Source organism: Etheostoma spectabile, chromosome 23 (assembly GCF_008692095.1).
Source record: "Etheostoma spectabile isolate EspeVRDwgs_2016 chromosome 23, UIUC_Espe_1.0, whole genome shotgun sequence".
NCBI lineage: Eukaryota > Metazoa > Chordata > Actinopteri > Perciformes > Percidae > Etheostoma > Etheostoma spectabile.
This window is the reverse complement of record NC_045755.1, coordinates 23,345,273-23,358,342: the sequence shown is the minus strand read 5'-3', so window position 1 is coordinate 23,358,342 and position 13,070 is coordinate 23,345,273. Positions and strand designations below refer to the sequence as shown.

Here is a 13,070-nt window from a genome sequence, read left to right as displayed (position 1 = left end):
ATGTGCTACAGAGCAACCCCTAGTACCGCTACAGGTATGAGCCCTGCACTACTTATGATTGGGAGAGAGATTAGAACTACACTTCCGATGCTTGAGAGCAAACTGCGAGCTGCTCCGGTGGACAAGGAGTTGGTACAGCAAAAGGACGATCAGACAAAGTCAGCTTATCGGTTCTTCCATGATCGCCATTATTCTGCACAACCACTTCCCACTCTACAACCAGGACAGAATGTCAGGATAAAACTGGATGGTGACAAAGGTTGGAAAACCCCAGCTAAGATTATTGCCAAATGCAAGGAGCCACGGTCTTAAATGGTGGAAACAGATAATGGTGCTGTGCTACGACGGAATCGGAGACATCTGCAAGCTGTGCCACAGCTCACCGATCGACCAGATCAGCTACAGTCACCTGATTCCCCAGTGGAACCAACCAGTAGCTTTCCACCTGAGGACAGTTCCGACTCCACAACCAGAAGCCCTGTTCAGAGGCTGCTGCACCCGGAGGTGGAGCGTCCTACTACACTCGAAGGTTCACAGGTTACATCCAGGGGAAGAAAAGTCAGAATTCCTCTGAGATATAGAGACACTTAGTGACTCAAAGTCTTCTACTTCACGTGTTTAGTTCAAGTGTTTAGATGTGAAGCATATAGAGTTCAGGAACAAAAAGAAATATATAGACAGGAGGAGAGATAAGGAGTAAATTGGAATTTGAAAGTGCATTGGAACTCTGTAAGAGTAAAGATTCACATGTTATAGATGTTGGTATTATCAGCAAGTTTACTTCTAACTAAAGGCTTGTACTGAAAGTTTGTTTTGTAGGATTGATAGGAACAGCAACTGTTGAGGGCAGAATAATCCCTACGTTGCTGCGGACTGAGGACAGTCTACTCCAACGTCCTAGTGTTCAGAGATGCTATTTTCTAAATGTTGAGTATTTCTGTAAAGTACCCATAAGGTTAAGCAAGCGGTTTCGCTGCTGGGAGGGGGGAGATGTAGTGATATGTCACAGTTAGGCTTCCGTAGCAGAGGTACATTGTTGAGCATGCGCAAGACATCCAGCGGTTGTACAGTTACAAGCTGAGTCCTACAAGGTGCACTACGAGTCCGAGTGGAATTCTTCATAAAGATAGCCGTCTATGACAAAGTGCATGTGGCGGGGCTTTAAATAGCTGCGGCACGGAGGCTCTATCTAAACTGCATTTCGTTTCCTTGTACCTGAACATGTGTAATGACAATAAAGTTGAATCTAATCTAATCTACAGAGCGTGTGTGGTACCGTGTTTCTGATGGTCCGTGTCCAATAATCCAGAGATCTAGTGTTGAGAGCAGGAGTGAAGTGGCAGCAAGAGTCAGGTTCACGGAACTGTGGCAGACAAAGAATAATCAGGACAAGCAGATCTCATCAAAAACTAGTGCAAACCAGTAGAGAGACTAACGTGGTCGTCTTGACCATGATCTGACAAGGAGTGGTAGTTTGACGGGTATTTGAAGCAGAGGTGATTAGAAATGATGAGCTGCAGCATGAACCCTGCCTCCCGTAGACCAGGCTTCACTCCTGCATTTAAGGGCAGACAGAGGGGATGGGGGGGGTGGGGGCAGAGACAGAGCGCTACCAGCAGCAGACCTAACAGTAAGTATATTTTTGTCCCATAGTTATTACGTAGAAGAAGAGTCCCATTGTAAAGTAAATGTATCTGAAGTTACCATGTTACCATAGTTAAACATGTTAACAATTTTCTGCAAATCAAAATTTACTTTTCTGAATTTAAAGTAGCGTCAACAAAATGCAAAAATGGGATTGTCTTATGCTTATCATTATCTAATGCTAACTATTAACACACGTATAACCAAGTTTCTTACAACGTTTGGTTAACTGTAATAACCATAATGCACCAATAATGTTGTGCTACTGTTTGCCCCGTCAGTTTATAGTGGGGACATTTAGCCTTGACATGCACGTTGAAGTTACTTCCACACTTGCAGCACTTTGCCAAACCAGATGCACTGTCTATCAATATATATACAGTCTGTGAGAGGCCAGAGGGAGGTCAAACTTTTTTATTTTTTCTACTTTTGGAGAGGATGGCGGAAAAATAAAGAATTCAATTCAACTGTTTTTGTAATTGTCGCCCATATCCATCTTCATTAGCGGCTATTTCATGTATGGGGAACATGCATGAGTGTATTGTTTGCTTGCCCATGTAGATAAATATATAAACTGTCGTATCAGAGGTATAGTATCCCGGATTGTGTATGGTCTGGATTTGGTGTATTATTTCCTTCTTTTAAAAAAAATGCTTTTACTAATTGATGCATGTATAAAAGGACACACAGATGTGACGTAGAGGGGGGAGGGTCATCAGCTGATTGATCGGGAGCAAGAGGGGACTCTGGGGAGATCAAGGGACGAAGCGGTCCCGTTTAGAGGGCTCTGTGTGGCATGTTTTTCAGGCGACACCAACCTCGGGATTAAGTATTTTCTCGTGGGATTAACAGTTGGGATTTCTCCTCTGATCCACGGCAGCGATGCTAAATGGACCGTTGCGAGGTTCCCTAGGTTACCACACTTCTCTTGCCATGTTTTGTTTGGTTTGTTTTCTACTAGGGATGAGCGAGTACAGCATTATCTGTATCTGTATCTGTTTACCACATGAATTATCTGTATATACGTACTCGGACTGGGCGGGGCCTAAACCGGAAGTGGTCAGATTTAACCCGGAAGTGGGTCAGGTTCTCTTGAAATGTGCGAGGCTTTAACCGGTATGTTATTTCAAGCATGCAATTGATATGAGTTGATCAAAAATAGTTATATTTATTGCTGATTTGAAAACTATTTACATGACAGCATCGAGCTTCAGATCAATGGTGTTGTCATGGTAACAAACAAACTATATACAGAACGTTTTGCAACAATGAATACAACACATGCAGTTGCAATTATGAAGTAAAATGTAATGAACAAGAGTTTTCATACTCAGTATAACTTTCTTTTTTTAACTTTTTATTTTTATGATCAGTGTGATTTTTTTTGGTTCTTTTTTATTTTTTTATTTCCACACCAGGTATATGTGTGTGTGTGTGTGTGTGTGTGTGTGTGTGTGTGTGTGTGTGTGTGTGTGTGTGTGTGTGTGTGTGAGTAAGAGAGAGACACAGAGAGAGAGGGGGCGGGGGGCAGCTGACAGTAAAAAAACGGGAGTTGCATTTAAACCAAGCAGCACATCTGAAACCCACGTTCACCAGAAACCTACTGGTTACTATGTAAGGACTACAAACCCCACGTTCACCAGAAACCTACTGGTTACTATGTAAGGACTACAAACCCCACGTTCACCAGAAACCTACTGGTTACTAAGTCTGTAAGTACTATAAACCGAAGTTAAAAACAAACCTGAAGCTGAAGAAACCCTAAACGTTAACGGAACAGATCGCAGACCCGACTGCCTGCCTGACGGAGCGGGAGAGAGAGAGAGAGAGAGCGAGAGAGCGAGAGAGAGAGAGAGAGAGAGAGAGAGAGAGAGAGAGAGAGAGAGAGAGAGAGAGAGAGAGAGAGCGCATTTCTCCGTGATCTCCGTGTTCTGTGTGTGATTGGGTTGAAACGGTAGAAAAAGAATAGGCAGAAAAAACGTGACAGTCATACAATTCAAGGACCATTATTGTAACCCCTCTACGTTATTGCACATTGGACCAACGTAGTCAGTGTACGTTTTTATATGAGACTGGGTTGGTGATTGAGCCGAGCGGGTTTATAGACGGGGGGGGGGGGGGGGGGCGTTGTGATTATCACAGAACGCTGCGCGGCCAGTTGAGGAGTTTTATTCAATCCGAGCACGGATATTGACTCATATTACTCGGATAATACTTGTACTCGGCAAAAGTGCTTTATCCGTACCAGATACTCGTTTCAGCCGGATACTCGGATCACCCCTATTTTCTACGTTTCTGGATCCGGACTATTTAAGATTACTGACTGACATTTATTTTGTTGGGACATTTGTTTTTTTGGGGGGGAAACGTGGTTAAATGTGGGGGAATTATTTGAGTGCTTTAAACGTGTTTTTATTAAGTGGGTGTGTCTGATGTTTAATTTATTATATTTGTAATACACGCAGTTAAACCCATATTTGATGTTCTTCTTTTCATTTATTACCCTTTTTATTGAGCCAACTTAAAGGCCATAAGGGTGTTTGTGGTGTTTAGGGTATTCAGGAGCTGTTTAAATGAAGTAGGCAGGACTAGACTATAGCCTACTCGTCTTTGCAGATACCTCATTTTTTAAGCATGGTACTCTTCCCTTGCCGGGTGAGTGAGGGAACTGTTACCCCTTTATTAATTCTTTAATATAAACTGTCTATGTCCATGTTGTGGGTAGATGTAGACAGAAGTTGAGCTAGTTGCAGTTGGTAAGAGGGGATATTTATAATAACCTAGAGTACAGCCAATAAGGCAAAATAGTGTTTACAAAAATAAATGGAATTAATGAAAGACAAAACAATTTCACCAAAAGTAAAATGAATTGACTTGACACTGTTTCTTAATGACCTAAGACAAGTCATTCTAGAGAACATCCGACAGACTTACGTCCTATACCCTCCGTTTCCCTCATGCTCTCCTCTAGAACACACTCAACTGCCTACCTCTATATGCCTGGACCCCACCCCTAAAATTGGATCATACCAATTCAACCATCTAGGGGTGGCTCAGATTACTAGACAGTTAAAAGGCTACACACAGCCAAAATGCATCTAACACACTAGACATTTACACCTTATACGTACAATTCACATTAAAAATGAGGAAAGGCTAGGTTAATAGATGATTTTAATCGATCATTAACATAAAATATGAACTCAATAAATCAATTTATAAACAGGCATCAATCCAGGTCTGTCTTTGAGGGCTAATTTAGGTAGCTTATAGCTACCGTGATGGCAGCCATGCGCCCCGCCATTTAAAAAAAAAAACGCAGACAAAGCGGAGGCCAGAATGATAGTAAAACAGGTTTATTTCCAATCTCCAATGTCGGTATGCAATGGTAAAAAAACAAAAAAACAAGTCCAATAGTACCCCAGGGTGCAGAGCGTGTTTGGTACTGTTGAGTTATAAAAAGTTATAAACTGTGTATTATGCAGCCAGGATGGGATTAATATACATATGTCTGTGAGGAAGGCAGGATGGCCATTTGTTCCTTACCTCCTCCCCCCCCCGTTTCTCTGACTGTAAAGTATTGATCTGGTCAAGTCTGGCATTCAACATATGGAAAGGGCTTCCTGCTATGCAACAAAAGGTGGTCCTCTCTGTCTCCTGTCCCCTGGGGTCTTGGTCTAGGCTAAAACAATACAATGTTGATTGGAATATGTTGATGTTGGAGTTTCACATTTACACAACAGAACCTCTGTTCTGTAACCAAAACGACCCCCAAAGGTGCAGTGTTTGAAGGCAGGTCAGTTCTCATTGCACAGGAAAGATGTACGGCATGTTGTCATGACAACAGCGGACCAATGAGAATGGAATTGAAAGCACCAGGTGAAAAGGAACCGCCCCCAGGTACACGGCATAAATGAGAGTGTTTTACAGATATTCAGGACTGCTTTCATGTGACTCCGTCAGGAGGAGCGTGGATCAGTCCGCTGTCAGCTGCAGTGTTATTGTGTTTGTTTTGTCTGATTGTCTTTGTCTTATCATTTTCATCACTGCTGTTGCATTAAACCTTTTCCTTCATTCTCAATTCGACCCTCAGCCTTCTTTTCCTCAGAAATCTGAACGAATGCGATGTTAAGTTATGAATTTCTTACAGTACCGTGTCCAATAATCCAGTGATCCTGGGCAGTGATCCTGGGCTCCTACAGGAGGAGACCGGCAGACCAAGCATAACGAAGACAAGCAACTTTCCATTGGCATGTCCTGTCTCTCCAACAAGATCAACGCCAGAACCAATGATAGACTTTGCATTAAAGCCTCTGTGACAACCAAATTAACAGATGATCTAATTAATTGTGTATATAGTTGAGGGAACAAAAATGGCGCCGTTGTGTGTGGCTCGCCGTTTACCTCTGCTGAGATTATTGTGTATTGTCCTGCTCCTACTACTTATCACTCAGAATGTGTCACCACTGCTGGTGTATGACCGCTTGACCCTTGTAACTATAGGTAATTCAGCGGAAAAAATGCTGATCCACGGCTCTGATGAGCAGTCAAAGTCCCCACCGCCTTTCCTGGCGTCCATACCGGATTACCTACGGCGCCAACCTTGCTTGCTACCCCGCAAAATAAAAATCGCCGCAGGGGACGCGGTAAGAGAGGCGGAGTTCGTGTCAGGCTTGTGGCTTACCTGGCTTCACTTTCCTCATGCGATCCGGACCTTTCAGGTGTCGGGTTTTCTACGGAGTTTGTGGGCTTCGATCGGCGGCGTACTTTGGCGTACAATTACCGGTGGCTCCGGCCTACTGCGGATCTGCCTGACTCCGGGTGCCAGCCTCCCCGCTGCCGGAGCGTGAAGCTCTCTGTCCGCGGCTGTGTGCACAGGAATCTCCGCCCACTTAGTCGGGCTTCCAAACAGTCTGGAAGGCGTTCAATTCGCATGGCACTGATCAACACCAGATCAGTCATAAATAAGACTTTCATCCTCAGTGACTTTTTTACTACCAATGCTCTGGACTTTTTTCTGCTGACCGAAACCTGGCTAAAACCAGGTGAAAACAGCGCCTTCACGGAGCTCCTCCCCCCGGTTGCTCTTTTTTCAACTCCCCGCGAGCTTCAGGCCGAGGTGGTGGATTGGCCACACTCTTCAAGGATGAGTACAGATGCAGATTACTACCTGTTTCCTGCTGTTCTAGCTTTGAGCTTCAACTGTTCGTGGCTGACCTGGATTCCCCTGTTTTGTGTGCAATCATTTATCGCCCACCAAAACTCAACAGGGATTTTATCCGCGAGTTTTCTGAATTTCTGGCTGACGTTGTTCCAAAATATGACAAGCTCCTGATTTGTGGGGACTTCAATATTCATGTTTGTTGCCCCTCAAACCCTTTGGCTAATGATTTTAAAACTTTGTTAAACTCTTTTGGTCTTAATCAATGTGTGAATAGGCCAACACATAATCTTGGCCATACCTTGGATCTTATCATCTCTGTTGGACTTTCCGTTTCAGTCACTGACATTTTAGACTCCGGCATCTCAGATCACTTCCCCATTAGATTTGAGATCAGCGTTCCTCCACCGCCTAGTAAACCTGTATCCTCAGTCTCCAGGCGTCGCTGTATCACTCCCTCCTCAGCTGCAGAGTTTGCTTCAAAATTCTTTGTCTCTCAGTTTTATGCTACTAATGGTCTGGTTTTACCATCTTCCCCAGACAGCATTCTCTCAGCTTTCTATTCTACAAGTGTGGAAATACTGTACTCTATTGCCCCTCATCGCTTTAAATCTATCAAACCTAAAGCAGACCCCTGGCTAAACGACAACACGAGGGCCCTTAGGCAACGCTGCAGACAAGCTTAACGGAGGTGGAAAAAGGACAAGTTACAAGTTTCTCTGGGCTTGTTAAGGGAATGTCTTGCAGAGTATCAGAAGGCTGTAAAGGTGGCAAAGATGAACTATCTCTCATCTGTCATAACTAACAGCAGCCATGAACCTAGGGTGTTATTCAACACTATAAACTCTGTTGTGAATCCATGCGCCTCTTTTTTGACAGAGGTTTCGACCAGTATGTGTGAGAAGTTTCTCTGTTACTTTATTGATAAAGTAGCTTCAGTCAGGCAAAACGCCAGTGTTGATTTTAATGTGTCTGTACCTGTTGTTCCTGTGCATTCTGCTGTGTTTGAGGAATTTAAGCCTGTTTCTCTGTCGCTGCTCACTGAGGTTGTACAACACTTGAAACCTACCAATTGTGCTTTAGACATCATTCCTGCCAGGATGGTGAAGGAGGTTTTTAGCACCATTGGGTCGAGTCTACTTACCTTTTTAACTGTTGTCTAAGTTCTGGTTCTGTCCAGAAGCTTTTAAACATGCGTTGGTTAGGCCACTACTTAAAAAGCCTAATCTTGATCCCAATGTGTTGTCCAATTTTAGACTAGTCTCACATCTGCCCTTTCTTTCGAAGGTGTTGGAAAAAATTGTTTTTAATCAGTTACAAGTCTTTTTACAACAGAACTCAGTGTTAGAAAAATTTCAGTCTGGTTTTAAAACGCGCCATAGCACTGAGTCGGCGCTTCTAAGAGTTCACAGTGATATAGCTTTGTCTGTAGATGCTGGGGATCCTACTGTGCTAGTGATGTTGGACTTGACCGCAGCTTTTGATACGGTGGACCATGTAGTCCTTCTTGCACGCCTTGAGCATTTTGTAGGCATTCAAGGCACTGCACTTAAATGGTTTAGCTCTTATTTGACAAGTAGGACTTTTTCTTTCACAATGGGTGATTTCTCCTCCTCATCTGCTCCTCTCTATTGTGGGGTGCCCCAGGGTTCAATTCTTGGCCCTATCTTGTTCTCTTTATATATGTTGCCATTAGGAGCTATAATCGAAAAGCACAACCTGTCATTTCATTGTTATGCAGATGACCTGCAAATTTATCTGCCTATACAACCCAATGACAGTGTTGCACTAAACTGCCTCCTAAATGGCATTAATGATATCAAGTTGTGGCTATCTCGCAATTTCCTGACCCTGAATGATGACAAGACCGAATGTATTATCTTCAGTACAAAATACATGTCAAACAATCAAACTTTAAGTCTGGGAGCTCTGACTTCATGCGCCAAGCAAACTGTAAAAAATCTGGGTGTGACATTTAATTGTAGCATGAAATTTGACAAACAGATAAGCAATGTTGTCAAAACAAGCTTTTTCCAACTTCGTCTCCTGGCTAAAGTAAAGCCTTTTCTTAACAGGCACGATTTGGAAAGGACTATTCATGCCTTTAATAGTTCACGTCTCGATTATTGCAACGCTCTTTATGGTGGCCTAAATCAAAAATCCATCGCACGTCTGCAGCTTGTGCAAAATGCCGCTGCTCGCTTTCTCACAAATACTTCTCGGAGTGCACACATCACTCCCGTTCTTTTTACTCTACACTGGCTTCCGGTGCGTTTTAGAATTGATTTTAAAATTGCATTGTTTGTTTTTAAAGCCCTAAATGGCCTTGCCCCAAAGTATTTGTCCGAGCTTTTAACTTTGGGTGGGCAAAATCGGTTGTTGCGGTCTTCCAATCTACGGACTCTAGAAGTCCCGAGGTCGAGGTACAAGCAGTGGGGCGATCGGGCTTTCGCTGTTGCTGGCCCAAAACTCTGGAACAAGCTCCCGCCAGACATTCGCACTATAACGGATGTTGTTCATTTTAAATCAAAACTTAAAACTTATTTATTTAGAATGGCTTTTAATACACAGTAGTGGTGTAACAACTCTTTTTCTGATGATTATAGGTTACTTAATCTGTCTGTTTTTTATGCTTTGTCTGTTTGTTTGTTTTGTTTGTTTGTATTTCACGTGAATGTTGTGTTTGTTTTCTTGATGATGTAAAGCACTTTGGACACCTGCTGGTGCTGTAAAGTGCTATATAAATAAATGTTGATTGATTGATTATCATATTTACTTTATTTACTCGATATTTACTCGCAACTCAAATTTTAAGAAGTGCCTGACTAGCTCAGTGGGTAGAGCATGAGACTCTTAATCTCAGGGTCGTGGGTTCGAGCCCCACGTTAGGTGGTGGTGTTTTAGAGAGTGGGAATGCCTGAGTTCTGCACCATATAGGGGGGCAGATCATCTGTCAATCGAAAGATTAGCAGTTCCATCCCAGTGTAAAAATCCCTGTAATTTACCAGACTAAAATGTGCCTGCATTCTACGATCATGGTCTAAAATTGAAGACATGAAGGTATTTTTGCCCCCCGTGAACAATTAAAGAATTTTTCTGATGTTTTTAAATTTTGTGGGCAAGCCACGGCTGGGATTCGAACCGTCGAACTGTGGAACATCAAGTATACCGCCAGTCTAGGCATTTTACTGCCCCCTACTGTCTTTTTAAATGAACAGTTCTTTAGTAATTTAATTGTCCACAAGGCAGATATTCCATCAGTTTCTTTATTTTTGTCCAGTTTTCCAGTTTAAAAACTGTTTATTGCCTTATTTGGAAATCACTTTCCAGAATTTGGGGTGTTACTCTGTTATAAAGCTGGGCTGGGTTGTAAATAGTGATACAATAAATAATAATTGCAAATAAATAACTATTGATAAGTTCTTCCCCAAACCTTACAGAAAGGCTTAGTTTTGATCTGATTGCAAGGATTGTTGGGCATCTTTTATAAATGAAAACTGATACACTGTATTATTTATTCCTACCTTCCTGAAGTGAATAGCATCCTACATGTAACTGTTGCTGCATGTTGTCATCATTGTCATCACCATTATCATTATTATTATTATTATAATTATTGTTACCCACTTTAGTGTAGAAAAAAAGGAATAAATAAAGAATTTTTGTAAAGGTTTAATTAAAACACACCATAAAAAGTACAACAAACACAAAACAATTATCATAAATGTTATTGTTTTTTTTTTAAAGTCCTCCAGCCACTGTTCTTTGGGGACAGCCTCAACTGAAGGGCAGTACACAGTCCCTTTGTACTGGCTGTGTCCTGTCTCAGCTGTCCTGAACTGCCCGCATTTCTTGCACGTGTCGTGCAGTACTCTGCGGGTCAGTTTTCAGACTGGAGCCGGAAGAGCAGGAGTTTGGCACGCTGCAGCACTGCCAAATGGGAGATTGGATGTAGTCCTCCCTGGGTTTAGGCTGAACCCCAGGGCCTGGGGGGCAGACATCAGGACAGGCACCTGTGTACTCATTGGAGCCAGCATCATCAGCTGTGGAGCTGACGTGGGAGGTGGATGCGGAGCCGGGAAGAGCTGCCGCTGAGTACGTGGCCTCACAGCCACAGGTGTCGCGAATGTGGGTGCAGCCTTCCTCTTAACCTGCGCTTGACCCACAGTGGTACTGGTGAGCCGGGCCAGGTGGGGGGGGGGACAGATAGGGGGTGCATATTTGCGCTGGGGAGAGGGTCAGCCGCCACAGACAAGCGGCTTGGCAGGTCCAGACCCCGCATCACCACCATGCTGTCTTGCCTCTTCACCGTCTTATTGTGCCACTGCACTAGGGTGGTGTGGCTCACGTCCACCAGCTGCATGGTGGTTTGCTGATTAATTAACCCGTTGGCGAGAATGCGCCGCCTGACTGGTCTGTAGTCCTCCAGGATAAGGTCCCATCTGGATCTCTTCTTGGGACTGCGGTGGATGGCACAGCCGAACAAAGATGGTTCCCACCAGGCGGCAGCAATCTGGCCCTTGGGCAAGCGGGGCAGCGATGGTGAGGGCATGCCGCTTTACATTCTCCACCCCTGGAGTGAACTCCTGCCTCATCTTTGAAGACTTGAACCTCCCTGTGTCCAGCCTAGTCTTGTGTCTGGCAGCAAAGACAACCCGTTGCTTGTCGTGGTCTAGGAAGTTCTGGCACAGAGCGACAATATTGACAAAATCACCTGAGAAAGACAACATACAAAGAACCGCACATGAGAAAACAAAAACAGTCAAGTGTGGACATTTGAGACAGAGAACAGAGGAGTAAAAACAAGACGATATAAGTTCCTGACCTGCTGGTTGGTGAGGTCTAGTAGGGCTGGTTGTGCAGCTCCACTAGATATTCTGCCAAGCTGTCCACTCATCCACAGCCTGGTGAAACAAGGATGAGAATATTCTGAGATGAGTGAAGTTGGGACAAAACAAAATAACAGTGATGTTATTTATTAGCAAATGAATATGCTTTACATACCCCAGACACATCCGCAGCCATGGAGGAGATGGCAGGCTGGATAGGAGCAGCCAGGGAGGAGGCAGCAGCCAGGGAGGAGGCAGCAAGGATGGAGAAGACAGGCTGTGTTGAGACACTTAGGTCATCAAGGAGACCTGACATTGTGAGGTCAGTTGTTTGGTCTTCCTCAAAGCCTTCATTGTCTTCCTCGCCCCCGTCCACATCCTCCAGCATGTCTTCTGTCTCCTCTGAGTCAGGGCTGACCTGCAGGGGCTGCCCAGTCTGACTTAACAGGTAGTCAACACCAAGCAGCTCTCCTATTAAAAAGAAAACATAAACATGTGCCCAAGCATGCACACGTAATTAATTAGTTAATGTCATGTATCATGTTAAGTATATAGTTAGCTTTTATTTTGAATGTCGGTTAAAACACTTAGAAGCCAACAAACCAAAAATACTAGGTAGACAGTTATTATTACATTAGCATACCAGTGTATTTGGAGGGTGGCCTGAAGTTTGGCACAAATGGCCGGCCAAACACCTTCAAGCTGCTGCTGTTGACGCACTGGGTCACATGCCCGGCGTAGGTGAGCAGAGACGATGGCCTACTGGTCACCGCCGCACTCCCCCGATCCTCGTTCCACCTGTTCAGGCCTTCCAGGAGGTAAAGATGGAAATCCAGCGCATTTGCACTAGTTCCTGACAAAAAAATAAAATATTAATAGTCCATTAAAAAGGTCTGGCTTTCCAATCTAATGATTCTTTTCATAAAAGACTATACTGGGTGTTTATGATGTACTGTAAGGAAGACACCCACCTGGAATGAACGTGTTCAGGTGTCAATGAAATGATTCCAGAGACGTGGACCCTCTGGCACAGCGATACTCAGGACAACACCCCCCTTCTTGGTGGTACTCGTCTCTGTATAAAGCTGCACACCAGGCAGGTCCTGGATGCACTTGACGTGGCGTTGCTGCACACGCCAGATGTGCTCCATGCGCACCTGGTCCAGCAGTGGCACCTCCATGAGGTCCCTCCTGTTTGCCTGAACTGAAAAGACAAACAATATTAATTTGATTATGTAACAAACACAAAACCACTATATATATATATATATATATATATATATATATATATATATATATATATATATAAAGAGTTATTTAATGAATTATTCACCATTGACACACTTAGTAGGGGGACTGGGAGTCCTCACAGAAGACGGAGAAAGGGATATATATATATATATATATATATATATATATATATATATATATATATA

General features: G+C 43.6%; 1 protein-coding gene, 1 non-coding gene and 1 pseudogene across 2 annotated transcripts in view; all 3 read left to right on the top strand.

The window, feature by feature from the left end:
- The window catches only part of LOC116672880 (NACHT, LRR and PYD domains-containing protein 12), a 769,761-nt gene that overhangs the window by 196,106 nt on the left and 560,585 nt on the right, over window positions 1–13,070 (top strand). The gene's annotated exons all lie outside the window — the stretch shown is intronic.
- LOC116672882 (zinc finger protein 271-like) overlaps window positions 1–13,070 on the top strand; it is a 643,109-nt pseudogene that overhangs the window by 159,727 nt on the left and 470,312 nt on the right.
- On the top strand, window positions 9,625–9,697 carry trnak-cuu (transfer RNA lysine (anticodon CUU)). Its single transcript has one exon. It is a non-coding gene; the product is annotated as a tRNA-Lys (tRNA).